At 35.0% G+C, this 27,566-nt stretch overlaps 1 protein-coding gene across 1 annotated transcript in view; it reads right to left on the reverse strand.

Annotated features, from left to right (window-relative positions):
* The window catches only part of ASCC3 (activating signal cointegrator 1 complex subunit 3), a 392,325-nt gene that overhangs the window by 51,973 nt on the left and 312,786 nt on the right, over window positions 1–27,566 (reverse strand). The gene's annotated exons all lie outside the window — the stretch shown is intronic.

The following is a 27,566-nucleotide window of genomic DNA, read 5'->3' on the forward strand; positions in this document are numbered from 1 at the left end:
TTTCAGAGCCTCAGTTGTCTTATCCATAAAACAGAATAAGTAATATGTACTCCAGAAAGTGCTGTATGCTCTGAGAAGAAAATAAGATAATAGGCTCATGTCTGTAATCCCAGCATTTTGGAATGCCATCGTGAGAGGATCGCCTGAGGCTAGGAGTTCGCGACCAGCCTCAACAACATAAAGAGCTACCCCTGCCTCAAAAAAAAAAAAAAGAAAAAAAAAAAAAGAAGAAGCTGGGTATGGTGCGTGCCTGTAGTCCTAGCTGCCTGAGAGCCTGAAGCAGGGAGATTGCTTGAGCAGAGTTTGAGGCTACAGTGAGCTATGACTGCACCACTGCATTCCAGTCTGGGCAACAGTGAGACTCTGCCAAAAGAAAGGAAAAAAAAGAAAAGAAAAAACATAATATAGAGAGGGCACAGGAACTGACAGATAGTAGGCATTTTTTGTTTTGAACAAAAAAGGGTGCTGCCTGCTCCCTGGAGTTAAGACTATTTCTGGGGAGTAGGAGCAGATAATTTGATAACAAAAAAGTGCCTTCTTTTCAGTGCCTAGCATCACTCTCTATATTAAGATGACTCATAAAAATCTGCTGAATAGATAACAAAAAAGCTTATTTTTCTTTTTCCAGGTAAGAATGAATTGAATAATAATGGAGCTAGTGTTAAGCAAAAAATACCATTTCATTTTATCTACATATTTATATTGATGTTTTCCTTAATCATTTTAATTGCAGTTTGCTTGCATTCAGTGTGGCATAATAATATTTAAATAGTGCTTAACAGTTTGTCAAGTGCTTTAACCAATGTTATTATATATTAAAAACAGCAACTCTATGAAGCAAGGTAGGTATTGTTTTTATTTTCTGGTAAAGAAACAAGCTCAGAGATAGTAAGATAGTTATTATGATGATGGTTTGTGGTTGTACTAAATCAGAGTCACTTCTGTTATGAAGGGTGTCTTTGTCATCTAGGTATTCACTATCTAAGTTTCTACTGCTACAAAGTTGTGTAAGGAAGCAAGAGTCATACATAACTACTCCTAAACGTGTCAGCCAATTAAATATTAGTCACCGAGCATTCCTCCCAATTTAACATTGTAATCTATCCCTAGCCATCAGTCAACCACTTTGTCAATCTCTAATTGTATGAAATCAATTGAACAATATAATACAAAGCAATGAAAAATGATTAGAAAGGGTAACTAAAAATTTTGAAAGAGACACATTATTTCATTAAATTGATGAAAGTGTTGCTGGAGAGTGTTTGAATAACATGCAAATCCAGAATCAGGCAAAGAAGAAGCAGGTTGAGTCAGGCTGATGAACATTGAAAGAGTTTACAATAGTAAGTGGCAGAATTAGAATTCAACTGAGTTCTGTCTGATTCCAAAATTGGGGCATTTTCAAGTATACTTTATTGTCTCTATAAACAAAAAAGGAGAAAATACTTGATAATCTCTCTCTTCTTTGAAAAAAAAAACAAGGACAGGAAAAAGGTTCATATTTTGGTTTATTATAGTAAGATAAGAAGAAAACTACATAAGACTAATGATACTATAAGTGCTCAAAAGCAAATGACTTGAATATCAAAATATTAAGGGAGGATAATGAGAAAATAGATGATGTCTGGATATATATTTTTGGAAAAAAATTTTTCTATATGATTGTGTGCTAAAAGTTAAATCCAAAGTGAAAAGCATTGTACCCTGCTTTGATTAGGAAGAAATGGATGTCCCTAAAATTTCTGAATAATTCTTATAAATACTCTAATTCTCTATTTTGAATGGTAAATACATTGCTTAAAATTAAGGATTGATTCAATAAGTGATTTGTTCTTTTGAAACAATGTTCTTTATGATCATAGAAGGTCAAATGCTGCTACAGAATTAATCACATGACTTGCAAGCCATATCTCAAAAGGACAACTTTGAAGAAGTCAAGACAGAACATGTAAAACAAAGAAACTAGAGATTTGTGGGGTGTTTTCGTTCCTTATTTAGGCTAGGTACAGCATTTGAAGATGCCATAGTTTTATTCTGAATGGGACAGATGGCTGACAACAAGAGATGGCTTATTTAGTATAGATTGGGAAACAATTATTTCAATGCATTAGCAATCATTACTACTGCAAAAATGACTTAACACTGCTCCAGGCTTCTTAACTCCTCAGTTATTTCTCCAGTCCCTCTTACACCTGGTTGCTTTCATTCCATATTATGTCCTCTGGCTAGTTTATCATGATGAGAAAGTCTTCCTGACACTTATGAATCTTGAATTTTTGTAGGAGCTTCTTCTATGAAGTGTTAATCTTTGAATTCTACTTAGTGCTTTTAAAAATGTTTATCTTTTCTTGAGATATATATTGAGAATTGAGTATTGAGAATACTCTTGGTAAAACAAGATTTGGACTCAGTATTAACAAAAATCTGAAACTTAACTAAAATAAAGGTTTATATCATTATGTGAGGTGTGCATAGAACCACAGGAGAAACTGATTTTAAATAAACATACCAGAACATATGTATGTCATGTTAATCAAATACCTTGGGAGGTTATAAATGCATTTCAATAGGGCATTCACTCTTCAACATACTGTGAAACTTCTTTTTTGGTATTATAATCAGAATGACTTTAGGAACTACACATTTTCTTGTAGTCATACAAGATGTTTTACAACTCCAAATTACATTGCCTGACTTAACAAACTTACTCACTTGACTTGGCTTCAAATAACTTCCTGTTGTTTTCTCAAAACGAAAGTAAAAGTAATGAACAAAATAAAACAAAAAACCCACAAAACAAAAATAACCATTAGTGGACCACATTTTGCTTCCCAAATAATCAAAACAATGTACAATAAGACCCGGAAGGAGTTAATATTTTTTTGTAATGGCAAAGCCTAATAAAAACAGCTTTTCAGATAAATAATCCTGAGACAACAGTCATTGGATGTATAAATTCTGTTACAGGGCTGGGCATGGTGGCCCATGCCTGTAATCCTAGCAATTTGGGAGGCCGAGGTGGGAGCATCACCTGAGGTCAGGAGTTTAAGACCAACCTGGTCAACATGGTGAAACCCCATCTTTACTAAAAACACAAAAAGTAGCCAGGCATGGTGGTGCCTATAATCCCAACTACTTGGGAGGCGGAGACAGGAGAATTGCTTGAACCTGGGAGGCAGAGATTGCAGAGAGCTGACACAGTGCCACTGCACTCCAACCAACCTGGGTGACAGAGCTAGACTCCATCTCAAAACAAAAACAAAAACAAAAACAAAATTCCGTTACATTTGCTAAAAACATCAATTCTATTCTGAAACCCATATTCATCACTCAAAAGTATAAATATATTGATAGATCATATAATAAGATACAGGAAGCAGGTATAACATGGAAATCTTAAATTGGGAGAATGAAAATAAAACCATTAAAAATAGAATGGTTATACGTTAGAAAACAAAATGACACCTGTCAATCAAATAGCTAATGCTATGTCTTTCTGGTAATATATGTAAGTGGATATACTTTGGACATATAACTTAGTGTCCGTTTAAGCAGAAAGTTTTAGTTTTAGTGAATGTTTGCAAAATTTAGATGTTTGAAGTTATTAATTCATAAAATTAATCACTTCCTAATATTTAGAGATATCAATATTTTGGCTCCAGGGTAAACTTTCGAGAAGTTATATTTAAAGACAACAAAGAAAAATAGAGATTTTCAGTACCAGATGTCGGGGAAGATCCCACTTGGATTTGAGCTACTTAAATTTGCAATCATGTATTTATACTTCTAACAGAGCTTCTGTTTCCCCCAGAATCAGAAAATTAACTAGCTTTGTAGCATCTTCCTTGATCTGCCACCCGTGCCCTGAGGATTAGAGACTCCACCTGAGCTTGTTTTACAAGCATAACAGAAAAAATTAATCTCTGCTGGCAGCACTCCCACTGGGATACTGATGAATAATGATATCCCTCTTTTGCTGCCCTCTCAGTCCACTAGAAAAGCCACTCTAACCCGGCAACGTGGAAACTGCTGAAACCATTCCAGCTGTGGATTAGCAGGCAGTCAAGCATCCATCTGCTCTGTGTGAATCAAGAGAAAGCAAACATGCATTCTTATGGCTAAAGTCATAGTCAGACCCCAAAACATCTTAGAGGAACACACACATACACACACACACACACACACACACGCATACACACACACATAATAGGCAAGCACATACTGTAGGCTAAGTTAACCTAGTTCCTCAATTTAGTTTGCATTTCCTTGGTGCTTTTAACATTGGAAAACAAAGTACATATATGTTGAGGGGTTATAAAGTACAGCTCTTAAGTTTGGTATGCATATATGGGGCTGATTCACTGGATATTAAACTTCTAGAGTGTGATAAGAAGATAAATCAGGTATATGTGCATTTCCAAATTCTCAAATATAGCAACCAACTACTTGTTTTATAAAATAAGACTGTTTACTCAGTGGCTTAACTTTACCAATACATTGATGTGGTGGATATCTGTGGATTTTTGTCTTCGCCAAAAAGAAAAAAAAAATACAAAAAACCATTGCTTTGGTCTACAAATAGCAAAACTGCATTTAACAGGACTCTTATCAGCTCCATATTAATGAGCTCTCTAGCACTTTAATATATCCATAATGTGCTGATGTTTATATTGATAGCCTCAGGACTTTGAAAGAGCCTTAGAGGTCTTCTGAATCATCAAAGAAATACATAAATGCATACACACACATATATTTTAACACGGTTCTAAATGTATTGTGTTAAAAATTCCTTGAATTCTGAAATCCATATATATGTAGAAACTTAATTAACAAAAATATTTTAAATCACTATCACATCATATTCTCAGTCCACGATTTATAAAAAAAGAAAAAACCTTACTTTAAAGTTTCAGTCTGCTATCTCCCACGTCACTTTGGTGCGGGTCTCAAATGACAATTTATTCATCTTTTGTTTCTTTTCCCCAATTTTAGTTGCATTCACTGGTTATTTTGAGGTCTTAACTGATTCTTTCCTCTCTCTCTTTCCTTCCTTCTTCACTGGTTAAAAAAGTAAAAGTATCCTTTGCTCACTTTTTGATGGGGCTGTTTGTTTTTTTCTTGTAAATTTGTTTGAGTTCTTTGTAGGTTCTGGATATTAGCCCTTTGTCAGATGAGTAGATTGCAAAAATTTTCTCCCATTCTGTAGGTTTCCTGTTCACTCTGATGGTAGTTTCTTTTGCTGTGCAGAAGCTCTTTAGTTTAATTAGATCCCATTTGTCAATTTTGGCTTTTACTGCCGTTGCTTTTGGTGTTTTAGACATGAAGTCTTTGCCCATGCCTATGTCCTGAATGGTACTACCTAGGTTTTCCTCTAGGGTTTTTATGGTATTAGGTCTAACATTTAAGTCTCTAATCCATCTTGAATTAATTTTCATATAAGAAGTAAGGAAAGGATCCAGTTTCAGCTTTCTACTTATGGCTAGCCAATTTTCCCAGCACCATTTATTAAATAGGGAATCCTTTCCCCATTTCTTGTTTCTCTCAGGTTTGTCAAAGATCAGATGGCTGTAGATGTGTGGTATTATTTCTGAGGACTCTGTTCTGTTCCATTGGTCTATATCTCTGTTTCGGTACCAGTACAGACGTTTCTCAAAAGAAGACATTCATACAGCCAACAGACACATGAAAAAATGCTCATCATCACTGGCCATCAGAGAAATGCAAATCAAAACCACAATGAGATATCATCTCACACCAGTTAGAATGGCAATCATTAAAAAGTCAGGAAACAACAGGTGCTGGAGAGGATGTGGAGAAATAGGAACACTTTTACACTGTTGGTGGGACTGTGAACTAGTTCAACCATTGTGGAAAACAGTATGGCGATTCCTCAACGATCTAGAACTAGAAATACCATATGACCCAGCCATCCCATTACAGGGGATACACCCAAAGGATTATAAATCATGCTGCTATAAAGACACATGCACACGTATGTTTATTGTGGCACTATTCACAATAGCAAAGACTTGGAATCAACCCAAATGTCCATCAGTGACAGACTGGATTAAGAAAATGTGGCACATATACACCATGGAATACTATGCAGCCATAAAAAAGGATGAGTTTGTGTCCTTTGTAGGGACATGGATGCAGCTGGAAACCATCATTCTTAACAAACTATCACAAGAACAGAAAACCAAACACCACATGTTCTCACTCATAGGTGAGAACTGAACAATGAGATCACTTGGACTCGGGAAGGGGAACATCACACACCGGGGCCTATCACGGGGAGGGGGGAGGGGGGAGGGATTGCATTGGGAGTTATACCAATGTAAATGTAAATGACGAGTTGATGGGTGCTGACGAGTTGATGGGTGCAGCACACCAACGTGGCACAGGTATACATATGTAACAAACCTGCACGTTATGCACATGTACCCTAGAACTTTAAGTATAATAATAATAATAATAAAAGTAAAAGTAGTTCCAGATCAAAAGCCTTTCTATGCTTTTAGTTCAGCAAAGCAATACTGTCAGCTCAGTCACTGATTCTGAGCTGTTCATTTGTTGATCTGTCAGAAAAAGATGACACCTGTTTGGCATTTATCTTACAAATTTATGACACTGTTTAATAAATAACAGAAAATATCTAAAAAGATCATATAAAAGACCTCAATTTAATAAGTTGAAGTGTACATAGAAGAATAATTCTCTCTTACCAACAGAAATACTTGAAAACTGAGATTACAGTGCTTCCACCAAATTGCATTATTCTTCTGAGTTACACACAAAACAATGAATAGAATATAAGAAAGTATAACATTTTATGTAGCCAAGGAGGATGACATTTGGAAAATCCTTCTTATGCCTCAATTTCTTTTTAAAGCACAATGAGCGCTAACTTTCTGAAATAATCAAATTTCTGAGATATGCTTATATTCCATTGGACTGTCAGTTGGAAAACATTGTGAAATAAGTGGAATCCTTTTTCAGGAGAATGTAATGTTAAAACAAAATACAGATTTCTGAATAATACTACTGTAATAAAGACCATTTCCATGTATTTTATTTAGTAGTAACAACAAAATTTTTCAGAAAACATAGTATGAGAATGAAACATACCCATTTCTTTGGATTTAGAAATCAAAAGATATCACTGGAAATTCCTCTAGGCTTCTGTTATAAATTTTATAACCCAGTATAAAAATATTCATTTTGGCCGGGCGCGGTGGCTCACGCCTGTAATCCCAGCACTTTGGGAGGCCGAGGCGGGCGGATCACAAGGTCAGGAGATCGAGACCACGGTGAAACCCCGTCTCTACTAAAAATACAAAAAACTAGCCGGGCGCGGTGGCGGGCGCCTGTAGTCCCAGCTACTCAGGAGGCTGAGGCAGGAGAATGGCGTGAACCCGGGAGGCGGAGCTTGCAGTGAGCCGAGATCGCGCCACTGCACTCCAGCCTGGGCGACAGAGCAAGACTCCGTCTCAAAAAAAAAAAAAAAAAATTCATTTTAGCCTTTTCATGGTGGGAAGACTACAGTCTGTTAAGAATTATTAATCAGTAGGTAGATTTTTTTCCTGAAGGAGCTTTTCAAAACTAGTCAGTTAATTAGTAAGTGATCTTCTATTGTTTGACATGCATAAATACCTCTTAGAGTATACATATAGGGCTGTATAAAAACAAACACTTTTTCCCACTGATTCCCTTTCAAGAAGTTAAGGTTATGCTTTGCTGGTTACAAATTATTTATTCTGAAAGAGAGATACTGGTCTTTATAGGAAAGTTTTCTAGTTTTTCTTTCTATTATAAATAATGCTGTGATGACCATTTGTGTGCATTTGTGTACATACATTTTGACAACACACTTAATTCCTTTGGATCAATTCCTACAACTGCAATTAAAACACCAAGTTTCAAATCTTTTAGAAGCGTAAAATAAAAATTTTGATAGATATCACATTTTCAGGTCAGTGAAGACTATTTACCAGTGTTTGGGAATGTCCAACTTACAGCGTTCTCATCATCAATGTGTATTATCCTTTTTGAATCCCCGACAATTTCATAGGCTAAAAAGGTTGCCATTTTTTTTTTCAATTTCTAATTCCTTTATCAGTGAGAAGGTTGAGTGCTTTCTTCATATTTGTTAAAAATGAATTTCTTCTTTTGTAACTAGTTATCAAATGCCTTCTTTTCATTTTACCACTGGAGTGTTAGTGGCTATTTTTAAAATATTATGATTAAAATTTTTAAAATATTACCTTTTTATCTTTCAGATTTATGACATATATTAATGCTTTTAAAATTATATTTAAAGACATGCATATATTCTATATTTTTATGTAGGTAAATTTACCCATTTCCTTTTGCAACTTCTTCAACTCTTTTTTGTTTCGGATCTTCCCCTTTTAGAATTTTAAAAGGGGGAAGAATATAAAATTTTAACATTATGCTTTGCTTTAATACTTAATCTAGCTGAAGTTTATTTTGGCATATACTATAGAATTAGAATCTAACTTGAGTATTTTTCCAAAAAGTTATATGATTCACCTCCTACTTGTTGAATTAAACCATCCCTTAACCAATGACCTATGATGTTTCCTTTTTATTTGGTTAGTGTTTCACATGGATGATAAGTGAGGTGGGTCTTGGACCAATGTGTACAAACTGTACTGGCTGTGGTGGGGAAGGAGGCATTCCTGTGGATTAGCATAAGCTTTATGAGGGAGTAAAAGGGGGAAGAGTAGTTGAAGATGGGGGCTATTCTCACCCTGCCCTATGCTGAAGCCAGACTCAAAACAATCTGATATGTCAGGCTAAGGAATGTAAATTCATCTTGTAAGGTATTTTGATTAGAAGAGAATAATGATACTTGTTCTATGTAGAGATGACTTATATGTTATAATATATTGATCTAAGTTTGCTAATATTAAAATATGATTACTAATGAAAGCTAGCAAGGGCAGATAACATATGGTAGGTAATGTACTAAGGCTTTATACGTATTATTTTATTTAATCCTCCCCTTTATTTTATAGAGGAGCATGGATCTTAGAGAGGTTAAGTGACTAGTCCAAGGTCATACAGTTAGAAAATGGTGTAGTTATGCCTGTTTGATGCCAAAGCCCATGTTCTATTTTTTAATATTCAAAAAATTTCCTTGTTTTTAAGGTGTTTCACTATAATGTTTTTATTGTTCAGTTTTTACTGATGTATAATAGTTGTACATATTTATGGGATACATGTGTTTTTTTTTTTTAATACGTGCATACAATGTAGAATCATCAACTCAGGGTAACTAGGATATCTAAACATTCTAGGTCTTCTCTTCTAGCTATTTGAAATACACTATAAATTCTAGTTGATAATAGTCACTCTATTGAGTTACTGTACACTGGAACTTATCCCTTCTATCTAACTGTGTTTGCACCCATTAACCCACCTATCTTCATCCCCCATACTCCCGGCCGCTGGTAACTATTATTCTATTCCCTACCTCCATGAGATCAATTTCATTTTAGCTCTCATACATGACTGCAAACATGTAATATGTGTCTTTCTATGCTCAGCTTATTTCACTTAACTTTCCAGTTTCATCCATTATAAAAGCCCATGTTCTTAATAACCAGAATTTCAGCATATTCCAGATATGCTGGTACCAGTTACACTTTCAAGACTGTTACTATCAAGCTATAATCACTTCTTAGACATAGGCCTGTTCCCTTCTTGAAAGCAGGAATCCTATCTTAATTATCATGGCTCCTCTTGTACCTAGTAGGTGCTATATAAATATACTTGGAAGGTCTATGTTTAAGAATTATATGTAGAATAGTAATAGGTATAGAACAAATAATCTTCCACATAGGAGAAAATGAAGGGCAAACAAGAGGAACTAACTAGGAAAGGTGGTCAAGAATAAGTTGTAGTAGAGGAAGGAAGAGATTACAAAAGTGCAGTACCTGTATAAAAGAATAAATGGACATTTATCCCTCATTAAAAACTAAAATGAAGTAATGCTTTGTACAACAAAAATGTTTATTCTTGAAAACCTATATTTTACAAATACTTAGATTTTAAATATGGTCCTTGCAGCCCAGTATCATATTAGATAATGTAATATTTGCCTAATTATTCAGGAAGATAAATACTAAACATCACAGTCCAACCAAATTAGAGTTGGCATTACTAAAGAACTAGATTAACTTGAGCAGAGCTTTAACTGCATTTTTCCGATGAATATATGCCTAATAAAATGGCCAATTTGATTTGCCTGATTTTTCTCTCAGCCAGGTTTCCAATGGGTTCCCAACTGTTTTGCAGATTACTGCTCAGTCCCAAAAGAAAGAACATTTTTCTTACTAATACAGCTTCCTCATAGCTTTCAAGCCCAAGTTTCTAACTCAAAGAAGTCCTAATCCATTTGCAAAGCATCTTAGTGAAGGGGTAATGACCCAGTCATAATCAGTATTACTAATCATAATTACTTTATGATTTCTCCTAATTACTAAGTGGCTTTAAAAAAAAAAAATAAAAAGATGAGCACACTTAGGAGCACAGACATTGGTCTGAAAGCCAGGATAATGTCACATTAAAGAGCCTTAGTGCTTTTTTATTTGGAGGTAGGATGATGTGGCAGTGAAGGTTCATTTTTTTACAGACTGTCATTCCCCTGTGGTAGTCTAAACCCCAGAGCCATGGCTTTTAGTAAAATATTAACCTGGGGAGAGAGGACGAAGGGAACAAGGGAGTAGGGCAGAGCAACCAAAGACAGAGAACTCAGAAAATGCCCCTGAAGGGGTAAGTATGAGAGAGGATGGATATGCTAATTTCTTTCACTATAGCTACCACTTTACTATATATCTCATAACATCATGTTGCAGACCTTAAATATACACATTGACATTTATTTTTTAAAATGCCTCTTAAGAGCAAAGATTACTTGGCAGCACAATAGTCACAAGACTGTGTACTTATTTTATTCCTCCAAGCCACTAACAATGAAATAAAATGTTTCTTAGTGAGTCCAGTAGGGCTGCTCTTCTGACAGTCAGGGAGAGACTAAGTGTTCTGAATCCCTAAAAATGTAAAGGTGTCCAGAGTAAAGCAGCACTGAATGCAAAAGAAAAGCAAAATGTAAATAATAAACTTAAACCAAAACGCAGCAGAACACAAAACAAAAAACCTGTCTAGAGTAAGGTCAGATATGTTCCAACATGTGTTCCTTAAATATGTATAATGCCTTATAAACATATACATACTAATTATCTAATTACCTTATTGGATACACACAGTAACCCTGTGAAGATGTATAGGGTAGGCATAATCACACATTTTTTAATGAATAAAGAAATTGAGGCTTAGCGGGATTAAATAACTTGCCAGTTACCTAAAGAGGTTAAAATGGTCATGCTGAGATTCAAACCCATGTTTCTGAAATGCAAATACCCGTATTAAATCCACCATACTATGGCCACCTCAATGTATTAATGGCTTTTACCTATATTTACAGGTCATTCCCCACCTCCTCAGTTTCAGCTGATGATCTTGCTTCTTAGTTTATGAAAAAATTGAAGCCATCAGAAGGGCATAACTTCATTATACCACTATCCAACAGCAACCTCCTTATATCTGTACTCCAACACTGTATCTTCTATTACGATGGATAAATTGTCCCTACTTGTACCTAAGGCCAATTCTTCCATTTATGCATTGATTGCCATTTATCTTTTGTTTTTTTTTAAGGACATTGCTCCTTCCTGTATTATCTCCCCACCCTGGGATCATTTCCATGAGCATATAAATATGCTGCAACAGCTTTAGAAAAAGAAAGAAAATTGATTCCATACCATCTCTGCCTCCCTAGCTCCATGTAAGGAAGGATACTCCTAGCTGTATTTGCTGTCTCTACTTTCTTAAAATTCATTCTCTCTTGAATCCTCTCAAATAAGTCTTTGGTCTTCAACCCTCCAATGAAATTACTCATTAAAGACGCCTAGGATCTCCATCTTATCAATTGAAAGAATATTCTCAGCTCCCATCTAACTCTGTACCTCAACAGTCTTTAACTCAGTTAATCACCATCCTCTTCTTGTTTTCTTAGTGACCAGAAAATAGGAAAATTTTTATTTAAAAATTAAAATAGCTTTTAAATTATTTTAAAATATCATTTACTTATTGAAAATATCAAACTATAAACCCATAATCAAGAAAAAAAATTTAAAATTCTACCACTCAGAGATGATCTGTGTTAATATACTGGTGTACATTCATCTAAATATTTTATTATGCATATGTATGCATAGTAATATATATGGCTATATATATGGCTCACGCTACATATACTATTTGTACCTTGATTTTTTTTCCTTTCACTAAACAATATGTTGTGGATGGCATTCCATGACTAGAGGTATAGGTATACATCACTGGATTAATGGTTGCACAGTATTTCATTGCATAGATGTACCTTAATTTTAATTAATTAATTTTCAACTTTTAGATTCAGTGGATACATACGCAGGTTTGTTACCTGGTATACTTGTGATGCTGAGGTTTGGGGTATGAATGATTCTATCACCCAACTACTGAACATAGTACCTAACAATTAGTTTTACAACCCTTGTCCCTCTCCCTCTTCCCCTCTAGCAGTCTCCAGTGTCTACAGTCATCTTTTTGTCCATGAGTACCCAATGTTTAGCTCCCACTTACAGGTGAGAACATGTGGTACTTATTTTTCTGTTCTTGTGTTAATTTGCTTAGGATAATACTGCATCCATGTTGCTGCAAAGGACATGACTTCATTCTTTTTTTTTTTTTTTTTTGTGGCTGTGTAGTATTCCATGGTGTATATGTACCACATTTTCTTTATCCAATCCACTGTTCATGGGCACTTAGCTTGATTCAATGTCTTTGCTACTGTGAGAATGCTGAGATAAACATGTGAGTGCATGTGTCTTTTGGTAGAAGGATTTGTTTTCTTTTGGATCCCCAGTAATGGAATTGCTGGGTTGAATAGTAGTTGTTTCTAGTTCTTTGAGAAATTTCTCTCCGCAGTGGCTGAACTAATTTCTATTCCCACCAACAGTTTATAAGCATTCCCTTTTCCCCACATCCTTGCCAACATCTGTTTTTTGACTTTTAATAATAGCCTTTCTGGGCCAGGTGCAGTGGCGCATACCCATAAACTTAGCACTTTGGGAGGCTGAGGTGGGAGGATCACCTGAGGTCAGGGGTTCGAGACCAGCCTGTCCAACATGGTGAAACCCCATCTAAACTAAAACTACAAAAATTAGCCGGGCATGGTGGTGGGTGCTGTAATCCCAGCTACTAGGGAGGCTGAGGCAGGAGAATCGCTTGGACCCGGGAGGCAGAGATGGCAGTGAGCAGAGATCATGCCATTGCACTCCAGCCTGGGTGACAAAGTGAGACTCTGTCTCCAAAAAAAAAAAAAAAAAAAGCCATTCTGACTAGTATGATAGTATCTCATTGTGGTTTTGATTTGCATTTCTCTGATTAGTGATGTGGAGCATTTTTTCATGTTTGCTGGTTTCTTGTATGTCTTCTTTTGAGAAATGTCTGTTCATGTCTTCTACCCATTTTTAAACAGAGTTGTTTGGGTTTTTTTTTCTTTTTCAATTGCTTAAGATCCTTATAGATTCTGGATATTAGACCTTTGTTGGACACATAATTTGTGAATATTTTCTGTAGGTTGTCTGTTTGGTCTTTTAATAGTTTCTTTTGCTGTGCAGAAGCTCTTTAATTAAGTCTCACTTGACATTGTTGCAATTGCTTTGGAGGACTCAGTCATAAATTATTTCTTTTTTTTTTTTTTTTTTTGAGATGGAGTCTCGCTCTGTCACCCAGGTTGGAGTGCAGTGGCACAATCTTGGCTTACTGCAAGCTCCTCCTCCCAGGTTCATGCCATTCTCCTGCCTCAGCCTCCTGAGTAACTGGGACTATAGGCACCCGCCACCACACCCAGCTAATTTTTTTGTATTTTTAGTAGAGACAGGGTTTCACTGTGTTAGCCAGGATGGTCTCAATCTTCTGACCTTGCGATCCACCCATCTTGGCCTAGTCATAAATTACTTCTTAAGGCTGATGTCCAGAATGGTGTTCCCTAGGTTTTCTTCTAGGATTCTTACAGTCTGAGGTCTTAAATTTAAGTCTTTAACCCACCTAGAGCTAATTTTTGTATATGGTGAAAGGTAGGAGTCCAGTTTCATTCTTCTGTATATGGGCTAGCCAGTTTATTGAATAGAGAGTCCTTTCTGCATTGCTTATTTTTGTCAACTTTCTTGAAGATTGGGTGACTGCAGGTGTGTGGCTTTATTTCTGGGCTCTCTATTCTGTTCCACAGGTTTATGTGTCTGTTTTTGTATGAGTATCATGCTGTTTTGGTTACTGTAACCTTTTAATATAGCTTGAAGTTGGGTAATGTGATGCCTCTGGCTTTGTTCTTTTTGTTTAGAATTGCTTTGGCTATTTGTGCTCTTTTTTGGTTCCACATGAATTTTAAAATAGGTTTCCCCAATTCTGTGAAAAATGACATTGGTAGTTTGACAGGAATAGCATTAAATCTGTAGATTGCTTTGGGCCATGTGGTTATTTTAATGACATTGATTCTTGCAATCTATGAGTATGGAATGTTTTTCCATTTGTTTGTGTTATCTATGTTACCTTTTAACAGTATTTTGAAGTTCTCCTCATAGAAATCTTTCACCTCCTTGGTTAGATGTATTCCTAGGTATTTAATTTTGTTGCAGCTATTGTAAATAGGATTTCATTCTTCATTTGGCTCTCAGATTGAACATTACTGGTGTAGAGAAATGTTACTGATTTTTGTACACTGAATTTGTATCCTGGAACCTTGCTAAAATCTTTTGTTGGTTTTAATATTCTTTTGGTGAAGTCTTTAGGGTTTTCTAAGTATATAGTCATATTATCACCAAAGAGAGATAGTTTGACTTCTTATTTTCCTATTTGGACGCCTTTTATTTCTTTCTCTTGTCTGATTGCTCTGGCTACCACTTCCAGGACTGTGTTAAATAGGAATGGTGAGAATGGCATCCTTACCTTGTTCCAGTTCTGAAGGGGAATGATTCCAGTTTAAGTTCAGCATGATGTTGGCTGTGGGTTTGTCATATTATTTTGAGCTATGTTCCTTTGATACCTAGTTTGAGACCATCCCCTTCTTGAGATACTTTTTTCCACCTGGTTTCCAGGACACTGCACTCTCCTGGATGTTTTCCTTTTTGCTTGTTGTTCCTCACTCCTAGTTTTCTTTGTTGTCACACCTTCTCCTCCTTCTCTCCCCAACGTCTACATACTAGCATTCTCAAGAGCTCAACCTTTAGACCTCTGGTCAATACTGACTGCCCAGATGATCTCAACCAATTCCACGACTTTGAAACTTGGAAAAGAATCCATATGCCTGTCACAGTCCCCCCACTCCCCAAGACAAACACACACTCTGCTCTTTACTCATTGCTTTTCACCTCAATTAATGGTATTCTCTCTCAGCAAATTGTTCAGGCCCAAACCTAGATAGCATCTTCCATTCTCTACTTATAATCAATCAATCATTAATTCCTGTTGGCTCAACCTTTAAAATATCCTGGGTTTGACTACTACTCACCATTTCAACCTCTAACCACTCTATCCAAGCCACCATCTTCTCTCATGTGGACTCTCTCCAACAGCCAGTTCTCCATAAAAAAGCAAGAATGATCTTTTTCACTATCAATAACATCACATCACTCATCGGATCAAAATCCCACCAATGGCTCCACTGAACACTTAGGATAAAAATCAACACTCCTTACTATGGCCCTAGATGACGTCACCTCTGTCTCCTAGGCCCTCTCAGTGTGCACTCCACTTTAAGCATACTGGCTTTTCTGCTATTCTTTGAAATTTCTAAGCAGCTCCTGCTTCCTTTGCATTTGGCTTTTCCTTCTACCCGGGATTTCTTCCCCAAGGCTTTCTCATGATTTGTTCCTTCATGTTATTCAGTTCTTTGTTCAAATATCATCTTCTCAGAATGGCTTTCCTTTACCATCGTAAACCATCCTATTAATAAGAGCATCCTCTAATTATCTTCTGATTATTAACATGTTTTCCCTGCATCTACCACTTATATTCACCTGAAATTACATGTGTGTTTATTCTTGGCCAACTCCACTGTAACTGTAAGGTCCATGAGTGGTGGAACCATTAGCTCTGTTTTCTGCTGTATGGCTGGAATATAATATGTGCTCAATAAATATTATTATTAAATAATAGCTAATATTTACTGATTACTGCAAATAAGCAAATAATCGTTCTATGCACTTCACCTATATAAACTAATGCAATCATTCCAATAACCTCATGAGGAAACTGAGGCTCAGAGGGTAAGTACCATTGTCCAAAGTCTAGAAAGTGGCAGAGATAGTATTTGAAATTGTTCAGGTTTCATTTCAGAACCCAGGCTCATAATAACTAAGCTTACATGATCAGAATTATAACCTCAGTGAATTGACTAGATGATAGATGAGCTAATATGCAAAATTTTCTTCACAACAGGTTTGTTTTGTAACTTTGTGGAATATGGGAGTCAGTGAAAGCCAGAGTTATCACCCACAGGCAAAAACTCTTTTATAATGTAACATTATAATGTGAAAAGCTAATGTGATGTGGCAATATACACAAATACTTGTGATATCACAAAAGATATAGCTCTGCAATCTTTCAGCACATGGACTATTGACTCTCACAAGAATTGTGAGAAAATGATCAGTAGATATAAATCTCTATATAGACTATGCTCTAGATTGAATATTTGTGTCCCCTGCCCCACATTAATATGTTAAACCTGAACTCGCAGTGTGATGGTGTTTGGAGATGGGGGCTTTGGGGAGGGGGTAATTAGGTCATGAAAGTAGAACTCTCATGAGTAGGGTTAGTGCCCTTATAAAGGAGACTCCAGAGAAATCTCTCACCACTTCTGCCATGTGAGGGCACAACTAGAAGATGGCCATCTATGCACCAGGAGACAGGCCCTCACCAAACACTGAATCTGCTGATTCCTTGATTTGGTATTTCATAGTCTCTAGAACGGTGAGAAATAAATATCTATTATTAAAGCTACCTATTCTATGGTATTTTTGTTTGTAGCAGTCTGAATGCACCAAGACAGGCTAAATAATAGCTAAGGTATGAGGACTACTGGTGGTCTGATAACAATGAAAAGGGAATAGGGCACAGGGAAACACTGTCAGGAATAACAAACTAAGAAAGGGTAACCGTCCTCTCTTCAATTTAAAAAACTTATAAAAGTAGTATTATATATAAAACAAGATTCAGTAAAGCAAGGAGATAAACACAATGACCTGTTTTTAAACACATTAGGATATACTTCATAATAAATAATTAACAAAAATTTTTGTTCTAATCTGTGTTAACATAGTTGTTTACAATACCCCTCATCATGAAGGGGTATTTTCTATGATTATTTTTTCCTTTTACAATTCTATGTTTCCAAAATAACATAATATTGTAGGACTCTGCTTATAGTGGGTTGGATTGAATGCTGGCATGCTTAATTTTTCTTTTTCTCTTGTTACATAAAAGTGATACTGAAACGTATTCAGATGGCCTTAAATATTGGAAATGATCACTCCTATTTAACTACTGAGCTGCTTTCTGGTGATAAAAAGTAGGATGATATGACTTTTAGTTTAAACAGCATTTTGGTATTATTTGTACTGAGAAGACATTTGGGGCATGAATCATGAATCTTTTGGAAACAGTTCTAATCACCATTATTCATGGAGGAAGGAGGTCATATTGATTTCTGAATTACCCCATCTGCTGAACCAAAGAGACCCTAACAACTTTAGAGTACTTAAACTTTATTGGGATGAAATTAGAAACATTTAAGCAGAAGCCAATTTCTAGCATATGAAAATTAGATTTAATATTCTTAATTCAATATTAAAGTTTCCATATTTTCCACTTATTTAAAAAATCTGAAAAATGCTCTACTTACTCAAAGTAGAGTGAGAGGTGGTTAAAATTTGGGGAAGACATTTTATTTCCAGTAGGATAATATGTTTCAGTGTTATTTTTATTTCTCCAACATGATTGCATGTGTAATGACAATTCTAAGTAGTTATTATATCACTAAGTTAAACAGAGTTATTATCGATAATAAAAAAAATTTCAAAAACAGATTAATAATGATTTATTTTGCCAAATAATTCCTAATAAGATTCTCTGGAAAGTAAAATACCATGGAAGTTTTATAAATATGAATTAATTTATATAAACCCAACCAAGATTATGTTTGCGATTTAAAAATGTTTAGTTGGAGTACCCTTTGTAAATGTTCTTATGTGCCCCCGGGAGCTTGGTGTTCCAATCTTGCCCATAGGACAGGCTGGTAACTCTTTGGGGGAGGACAATGTCAGCAACTCTTTTAGACTTGAATGCTGTAGGTAGAACTAAACACTTGCCATGCTCAGATAAAGCTATATTGAGCAGCAATGGCACACAGAGATAGATACAACCTTATGCCTTTGTTTTCATTAAGCTTTTAGGGCTCTAGTATAAATCTTCTTAAAAAATACGGATCTGTCTCTGTTTCTCTGGTATTCCCCAAATGCACTGAGTATTGGATAGAATACATAGCAAATTTTAATAAATGACAAGCTAAAAGTATCTTTTACAGATAGCTTTGGCAGAGAAATTTATGGGTGCAACCTTTTTATGTACCTTACTTTGTAAATTTAGATAAAAGAGCAAAATAAGATGTAAAAAGAAGGAAAAAAGAAAAGTACAAAACAGAAATGGGAAACGAGACAGGACATTCAAAAAGTTGCCAGGAGATACAAATTCTAACACTGCCCTTTCCCTGTTGGGAGCTGAGTTTTTATATTATTTTTCCATAGTAGTTGTGTCATCTTGGGCAAGGTTAGGCCATTTTCTTTTTTAATGAGACAGTTAAACTGGTAGATAATAAAAGAAATATATTTTGTTATCTAAATACATTTCTTCAATAACTAAAACTCATTCCTAAATCTAAACTCATTTCCTATTTAATCACCAACATTTGGAATCCTGGTAATTGATTCTTAATCTTAATCTGTGGGACAATTTAGGAAATCAAAAGTAATTAAGAAAAACAAAAAAAAGAACAAAAATTTAAAACAGGACAAATTCCAGACAGTATTACAAATACATTTTATGCTTATTGGAACATAACAGCTTAAAAACCTATAACCTACTAAATCACAATAGATATATTTGAGATTGAGGACTTCTATCGGGAAAATATCTCATTTCTCTATATTAAAGAAAGCTTGTAAGTGCAGAAGGTTAGAAGTTAAGAAATAATGGAGAACATGGAAGGTCTCAAGGGAAAGAGACCAAGAGAAGTAGAAAGATACCTTTTTTCAAGACAGTTGCCATCTGTGCCTCTCCAAAAGATGCCAGGCAGCTTCCCAGCCTGAGAGTTAGGGAAGCTCTTCTCGCAAACCCTGGAAGATATCCCATTAGGTTTCCCCACTAAGAAGATAAAGAGTAGCAGATGGGATCCTGTGATTGTCAGGAGGTTATTTGGAAATGGAAGGCCGTGAGGTTGGTGGTGTTCACTGTTATTCAGTTAACCTTCCTTTCTTTCATTTTTCCTTTAATAAACTCTTTAACTTTTTTTACATGCTAGGTTCCCTACCAATGCTATTCATAACTGGCTTGTCCTTTTTTTTAGTTTTAAATTTCTCCCTTATAAAAACACTCTTGCTTATTTTTTCAACCTTATATGTTTGTGAAAGATATTTTTGCAATTTTTCCTACAAAACAATCTGTAGTTGTGCCTCAAACATGATAAAATTCAAATATTAAAGATGTTATATTACTGAAAATATTCTATATACAGGCAGAGCAAAGAATCAGCGTGCTTTTAAAGAGAACAGTACAGAGAACTGCTAAACCTGGACATTTATTGACACATAAAAATCCTATTGTTCTGGTACTTTTCTAAATTTGGAATAGTTATATTTACATTTAGACATGAAACTCATTCTTTTAGTCAATATCCAAGCTTGTGTGAAAATAAGAATTTCACTACTTTTAATTAAATATTTGATATATAAATAAAATCTCATTTCATGTTGTCATAAGTACCATAACAACCAACTGTATGTTATACAAATTAACTGAAAATTATTGAGACATAAAACATGTGGGGCATATTTTGTTTTCTTTCAAAATTATCAATATTATAGCAAGCATATTCTGAAAAATATGTTCAAACAAATTTTCCCTAACTTTGAAGCTTTTCATTTCTCTTCCAGTTTTAAAATAGGCTACCTTCTAAAAGTCCACAGAACATATCAGATCATGATCCTGGTTTGCCACGCTGACAGGCACTTTCTACTCTGGACTTCGGATTTCAGTGCCAACATCATTAAGAGATTCTTCAAATTACTTTCAAAATGTCCTTTTCCCTCAGGATTTTTACTTATATCTAATTAGACTACTTACTCCATACCATGTAATCCCTGTTGCTAAAACTGCTAAATGCTTCAATAACTAGGAGGAGGGCATCAATGGAGCAAGACAGATGTAATGTCACTGGTTAACAGTAGAGGTGTGAAGCAGCTGCCTTAATTACGAAGCTTATTAATTCATGGTGTTAGAAAAAACTTGGCAAGGGTTCTTATAAAATACCTAACGTTTTCCAAAATAGCATCAGATTGTTTAAAACTTAAAATAATGTCTTCAATAAAAAAAAGCTGAAATAATTATTTTGTTAGTAATTAAGATCTGTATTTAATACTTACGATTCTAGTTACAAGGTCATACATAATTTTAAAAGTAACTCTGGTTCTTTATTTTTAAGAAGTATATATCTTACATGTCAATGCTTTAAAAATTTTTTACAGCTGGAATGAAATAATAGGATAAAGATAGAGTATGTCTAGGAGAGGAAATAAAGCATAGGAAAAAGTTCTAAGGAGTTACTTTCTTTTTTTTTTTTTTTTTGAGACGGAGTCTCACTCTGCCGCCCAGGCTGGAGTGCAATGGCCGGATCTCGGCTCACTGCAAGCTCCGCCTCCCGGGTTCACGCCATTCTCCTGCCTCAGCCTCCCGAGTAGCTGGGACTACAGGCGCCCGCCACCGCACCCGGCTAGTTTTTTGTATTTTTTAGTAGAGACGGGGTTTCACCGTGTTAGCCAGGATGGTTTCGATCTCCTGACCTCGTGATCCGCCCGTCTCGGCCTCCCAAAGTGCTGGGATTACAGGCTTGAGCCACCGCGCCCGGCCAGGAGTTACTTTCTATAGAAGCTATAACAACTTAATCTCATTAAAATTCAATTTCATTATTTACATATTAACACTTAACTTGAAGGACTATTTGATGCTTATAAATAATGTATATAGAGTGCCTAGCATGTAGTGGGTTCTCAATAAAAAGTAATTAACATTTTTTAATGGCTATATGGAAAAGACGGGATTTAAATAAATGGGCTTCTATTGTAGAGGGAGATTAGTGAAGAGAAATAGTTTCAATAGAATCTTTGCTTTACACCCAGACTAGAGTATTTTACTATCATTTAAAGACGACGATATCTAAAAACCTAAGCCAGAATCAGCTAAGCTTCTAGGAAAGAAGAATAAATAAAAATGGAAGTCTCAAAAGAGATGTTACAGGAGATAAAAAATGAGTGGATGTGTATTTCCTTTCTCAACTGTTGACTGGAATAGTTTCATATAATGGAATAATAATCAACAGAAATTAGTATCTGCAAGTACTAACAGACTGCCACAATTTTTTTTTTTTTTTTTTTTAAAAAAGCACACAATACTCTGAAGAATAAATACATTCCTAAAGTATCTAGAGCTCCAACAGAAAAAATTCATGCACATGCCAGGCAGGTCCAATCCTGATCCCTGCTTTGTTAAAAAAAAAAAAAAAAAAAAAAATCACCTATCATACCAAATATGACAGTCACAATTCCATTTTCTATTTTAGTTCTTCAGTAACTTTTAATAAATTTATCCCATCTCTTTTTGAATCTATAAATTTTTGGCCTATGTTATATCCATCAATTGAAGTAATAAATCCTCTGAGTTCATTTCTTGCAGGATCAGATGGAACTTCCTACTAACTGTGAAAAAGTTACTGTTTTCAAGATCCAAAGAGGGCCTCTATTCATGATTTCAATTTTGGTCCCATTGATTCAAAGCCTTTGCCTCTCTAGACCAAAGTGCTCTAATCACATGTCTTCTAACATTTGAGTAGCTCATTTTGGACACATTCAGACTTTCTCTGATGTCCTTTTGATCTGAGGCCACCGGAAATGTATATAGCAAGTCTTCTCCATATGGACGATTAACATAACTATTTCCTGTTTTGTTTTTAGATATTCTTTTTGATAATGGGCAACATCTGCTGTCATCCTTAGAGCATCACACTGAGCTGATGATTTCAGTCAGTAGCAACACCAAAGTGCAAGTGTCTTTCATGGTTTACTACCATTGTCCATAATTTATCTGTGTATGACCACACACACACCTACTCACCCACACACATATACACACACACACTCTCACACACACACATAGGAAGTTTGCCACTAATGTTCATTGTTCTGTATCTTGCACCTAGAAAGTGCCTTATACATTGTAGACACACAATAAATATATTTTTGATGAATCAATGAAACTGAGTATGAAAAAATGGAGAGTAATACTTAAAGGTAAGTTATTCAAGATATGCACACTGAAATATATTCTTAAAAATGTTTTTAGACAATTTCCTTTAGCTTAGCTCTATACTATTTGGAAAAATTGTTTCATCTGCAAACTGAGAAACTATCTGTTGCCTCCATTCTTTGGTCAAAGGGTGATATTGTCAATATAATATCATTCTGAAAACTACCAGGCTGACCCCAACCATTCTACATATAAAGAAAAAGAACATAAAAGGCGAGAATTCAAAGGATAACATATAAACAGATATAACATATAGAATTTTTACCAATCCTGACAATCTTCTGTTAATCAATTAAGTAATTAATTAAACTTTAATTTTAGGTTCAAGGTTACATGACCAAGTTTGCTACACAGGTAAATTGTGTGTTGTGGTGGTTTGGGGTACAGATTATTTTGTGACCCAGGTAATAAGCATAGTACTCAATAGGTAGTTTTTGGATCCTCTCCCTCCTCCCAGCTTCCACACTCAAGTAGGCCCTTATGTCTGTTGTTCCCTTCTTCGTGTCCATGTATTCTCAATGTTTAGCTCCCATTTATAAGTGAGAATATGTGGTATTTGGTTTTCTATTCCTGTGTGTCACATAGGATTATGGCTTCCAACTCCATCTATGTTTCTGCAAAGAATATGATTTCATTCTTTTTTTATGGCTGCATAGTTTTCCATGGTATGTATGTACCACATTTTCTTTATCCAGTCTACTGTTGATGGGCATTTAGGTTGATTCCATGACTTTGATATTGTGAATAGTACTGCAATAAACATATGCGTGCATGTGTCTTTATGGCAGAACAATTTTTATTCCTTTGGGTATATACCTAATAATGGATTGCTGGGTCAAGGGGTAGTTCTGTTTTAAGTTCTTTGAGAAATCTACACACCGCTTTCCACAATGGCTGAACTAATTTACATTTCTATTAGCAATGCATTTTGAGAAATTGCCACACTGCTTTCTACAATGGCTGAACTAATTTACATTTCTACTAGCAGTGTATACATGATGCCTTTTCTCTGCATCCTCACCAGCATCTGTTATTTTTTGACTTTTAAAATAACAGTCATTCTGACTGGTGTGAGATGGTATCTCATTGTGGTTTTGGTTTGCATTTTTCTAATAATTAGTGATGTTGAGCATTTTTTTCATATGCTTATTGGCCACATGTATATCTTCTTTTAAAAAGTATCTGTTCATGTCCTTTGCCCACTTTTTAATGGGGTTGTTTGTTTTTTTGCTTAATTTGTTTAAGTTCCTTACAGATTCTGAATATTAGACCTTTGTCAGAGGAATAGTTTGCAAATATTTTCTCCCATTCTGTAGGCTGTCTGTTTACTCTACTGATAAATTGTTTTCTTATGTAGAAGCTCTTTAGTTTAATGTGGTCTCATTTGTCAACTTTTGTTTTTGTTGCAACTGCTTTTGGTATCTTTTTCATGAAATCTTTGCCAGGGCCTATGTCCAGAATGGTATTTCCTAGGTTATCTTCCAGAGTTTTTGTAGTTTTAGGTTTCACATTCAAGTCTTTAATCCATCTTGAGTTGACTTTTGTATTTGGGTAAGGAAGGGGTCCTATTTCAATCTTCTGCATATGGCTAGGCAATTATCCCAGCACCACTTATTGAATAGGGAGTCTTTCTTCTCATTCTTTTTGCTGACAATTAGATGGTTGTAGGTATGTGGCTTCACTTCTGGGCTCTCTATTCTGTTCCATCAGTGTATGTCCGTTTTTGTGCTAGCACCATGCTGTTTTGGTTACTGTAGCCTTGTAGTATAGTTTGAAGTCAGGTAACATGATATCTCTAGCTTGGTTCCTTTTGTTTAGGATTGCCTTGGCTATTCAAGCTCTTTTTTGGATCCATATAAAGTTTGAATAGTCTTTCCTAATTCTGTGAAGAATGTCATTGGTAGTTTGTTAGAGATAGCACTGAATGTATAAATTGCTTTGGGCAGTATGGCCATTTTAACAATATTGATTCTTCCTATCTATGAATATGAAATGTTTTCCCATTTGTTTGTGTCAACTCTGATTGTTTCTGAGCAGTGTTTTGTAATTCTCATTATAGAGATTTCTCATCTCTTTGGTCAGATGTATTTCTAGGCATTTTATTCTTTTAGTCGCTATTGTGAATGGGATTGCATTCTTGACTTGGCTCTCAGCTTGAATGTTTTTGGTGTGTAGAAATTCTACTGATTTGTGTACATTGATTTTGTATTCTGGAAATTCTAATTCTTATTTCAGAAAAGTTAATAGTAATATGCAAAATGACCACATAAAGGGTAAGAATTCCAACTCATTTTTTAAAAAAGAGAAAACCATATAGCTCAGTACAAGATTATAAATACTTATATTCTCTAAAGGAAGAAAAGGTCCAAAAGAGGGTACCATCAGTTAGGACTAGATACCATCAAGAGACTATCACTTGAAACTATGTTTTGATGATAATAGGAGAGAAATAATAGGTTTATATATTTAGAAATGTTTGGTAAGAGTGAATTCATGTTTTAATATTCTTTTTTTGCCAATTTATGATTACCTTTTAGCTTATTTTTTGTGCCCACAATCATCACAATGCAATATATTCAGAGGACCCAAAAGAAAAATCTTAATGAACCTAATTTCTATATGTTATTAATACCCCAAAATCCTGAAAACCAAAAGACAAATTTAATGGGTAGCTTAAGAAATAAGAAAACTTTATTCACTAATAAAATTTAAGAAAATATTATGGAAAGTTCAAAGTAATACTCAAAAAAAATAGAAGTATTTCAGTTGTAATGTTATCAGAAATACTAAAAATTTAAAAACTAAAGATTAAAAAGGACTTTAGAAACATCAATGAATATATCTTAGTAAAAGGAAGCATTAATAATGAATGTTACATGAGTGAATTGTACAAAAACATGATATGACTTTAAGTATTAAGATAACAAAAGCAATGACAATGGAAACAGATCTTTGAAACACTAATGTTATCCCCACAGCTTTCCTCATCTTCTTATGCTTTTATCATCCTGTTCCCTACTGCTTCTGTCTGACTACTAGTTTCTCCTTATTTTAAAACCACAATGACATTAATATGCATTTTTGGAGGCAAAAGTAGGGGGGATACTGAGGTTCTGTGAGTCATTTGGTAGTCTTTTCATGGTTTAAAAAAAGTCATTTAAAGAAACTTAAGAACGATTTCTGGAAATTACAACATAATTTTACAATCTTGCTGTATTATTTAGGATTTTGGTGGTAGTTACACATAGTGTTTGCTAGTGAACAAAGAATAATTCCTAGGCAAGAAATTAAGAAAACAATGTGATACCTACATATCTTCTTGTCAATGTGAGTCCTATGGTTCTTCATTCAGAATGAACCCTCATTGAGATAATAGAGACTGAGACAATATCTAGTGCAAGCCGAGAGCTCCTTGGACTAAACACCATGAGAGAAGAAGATACTCTTGCTGTGGAAATTTTTATGGGGTAGACCATATCATATCTATATAAATATTCCACTATATAGCTTTCCTTACACATATTTTCAGATGGTTCCATTTATTCAGTTATTGACAGGATGGGAACAGACCTTTTGTGTGAAAGGTAAAATAAATTCAGAACTGACTTTATTTTAACAAAATATATAACAAAAATATACCAACAGATTAGCATAACTGGTTTCATATAGTGTAATGCCAGAAAGAAACATGCTGCTGACAGGATGGGAACAGACCTTTCGTGATCAATGCCTTTTCAAAGAGAAGACTAAAGCAAATGTTTAATTTCCCTGGGATTTTAAGGTTTTTTTGGCTTTTTTAGTGGAGTAAACAGGGGTACAGAATGTAGTAGGCATATGATTCTCACAAACTTCCTTTACAGCGTGTATCTAGTTTTAACTTGTTACTTTGTACCTCCCACCTCAATGCCTTCCATCTAACTGTGTGCGTGTGTGTGTGTGTGTGTGTGTGTGTGTGTGTGTGTGTGTATGTGTATGACTTGAGAGGCAGTATAGTAGGATGGTTTCAGGGCCCATACTCTGGTGCTACACTGCGAACTACTCACTTTGGACAAGATGGTTAACCTTTAAAATGGGAAAAATGATGGGATGTTATTAATATCAAATGAGTGGTTGTTGTGAGGATTAAATTAGTTTATTAATTTAAAGTTCTTAATGTCTAGTGCGTAAAAACTGCTCAAAGGTGTTAGCTGTTATTATACGTTTCCAAGGCAGAAAAGTATGCTTAAATATGAGATTAGATAAATACGAAATAAATTATAGTCTTAAATCTAACAGATACTAAGAGGCATGCCCAAATTTATTAACCATTATTTTGCTGCCTGTGCTAACAGTCTCTCCCCAAGAGAAATCCTACCTTTTTGAATCTTTGGCTAGAAGCTGATAAAAATATCATTCTTAAGGATCTAAAAAAGTCTTTATACTTTGTACTCTTCCGTCAGAAATAAATTTTTAAGTTAAAAAAAATATTTTTCGGTAGCTACCTCATATACTTTAGTCCTCTATGCTTTTCTACACAGCAAATAGAAAACTGATTACTACAGGATCCATCTATCCTTCCATCTGTTCATCAATTCATTAATAAATATTTTCAAACTCACTAAAATGTACATGGCACTATGCTGGGCACAAAATTTACAAACTAATTTCTTGGAGGGGAAAAAACTGAGAAATTTAAAACCTGTGAATAGGATACTGAAGCTTATTGAGAATGATAAAGCAATAGAAGAGGAAGGAAAAAAGTTACTCAGGGAACTACCATAGAATCAATGAATTTATAACAGAAGGACTTTAAAGACAGAATG

This window comes from Theropithecus gelada, chromosome 4 (genome assembly GCF_003255815.1).
Source record: "Theropithecus gelada isolate Dixy chromosome 4, Tgel_1.0, whole genome shotgun sequence".
Taxonomy (NCBI): Eukaryota; Metazoa; Chordata; class Mammalia; order Primates; family Cercopithecidae; genus Theropithecus; species Theropithecus gelada.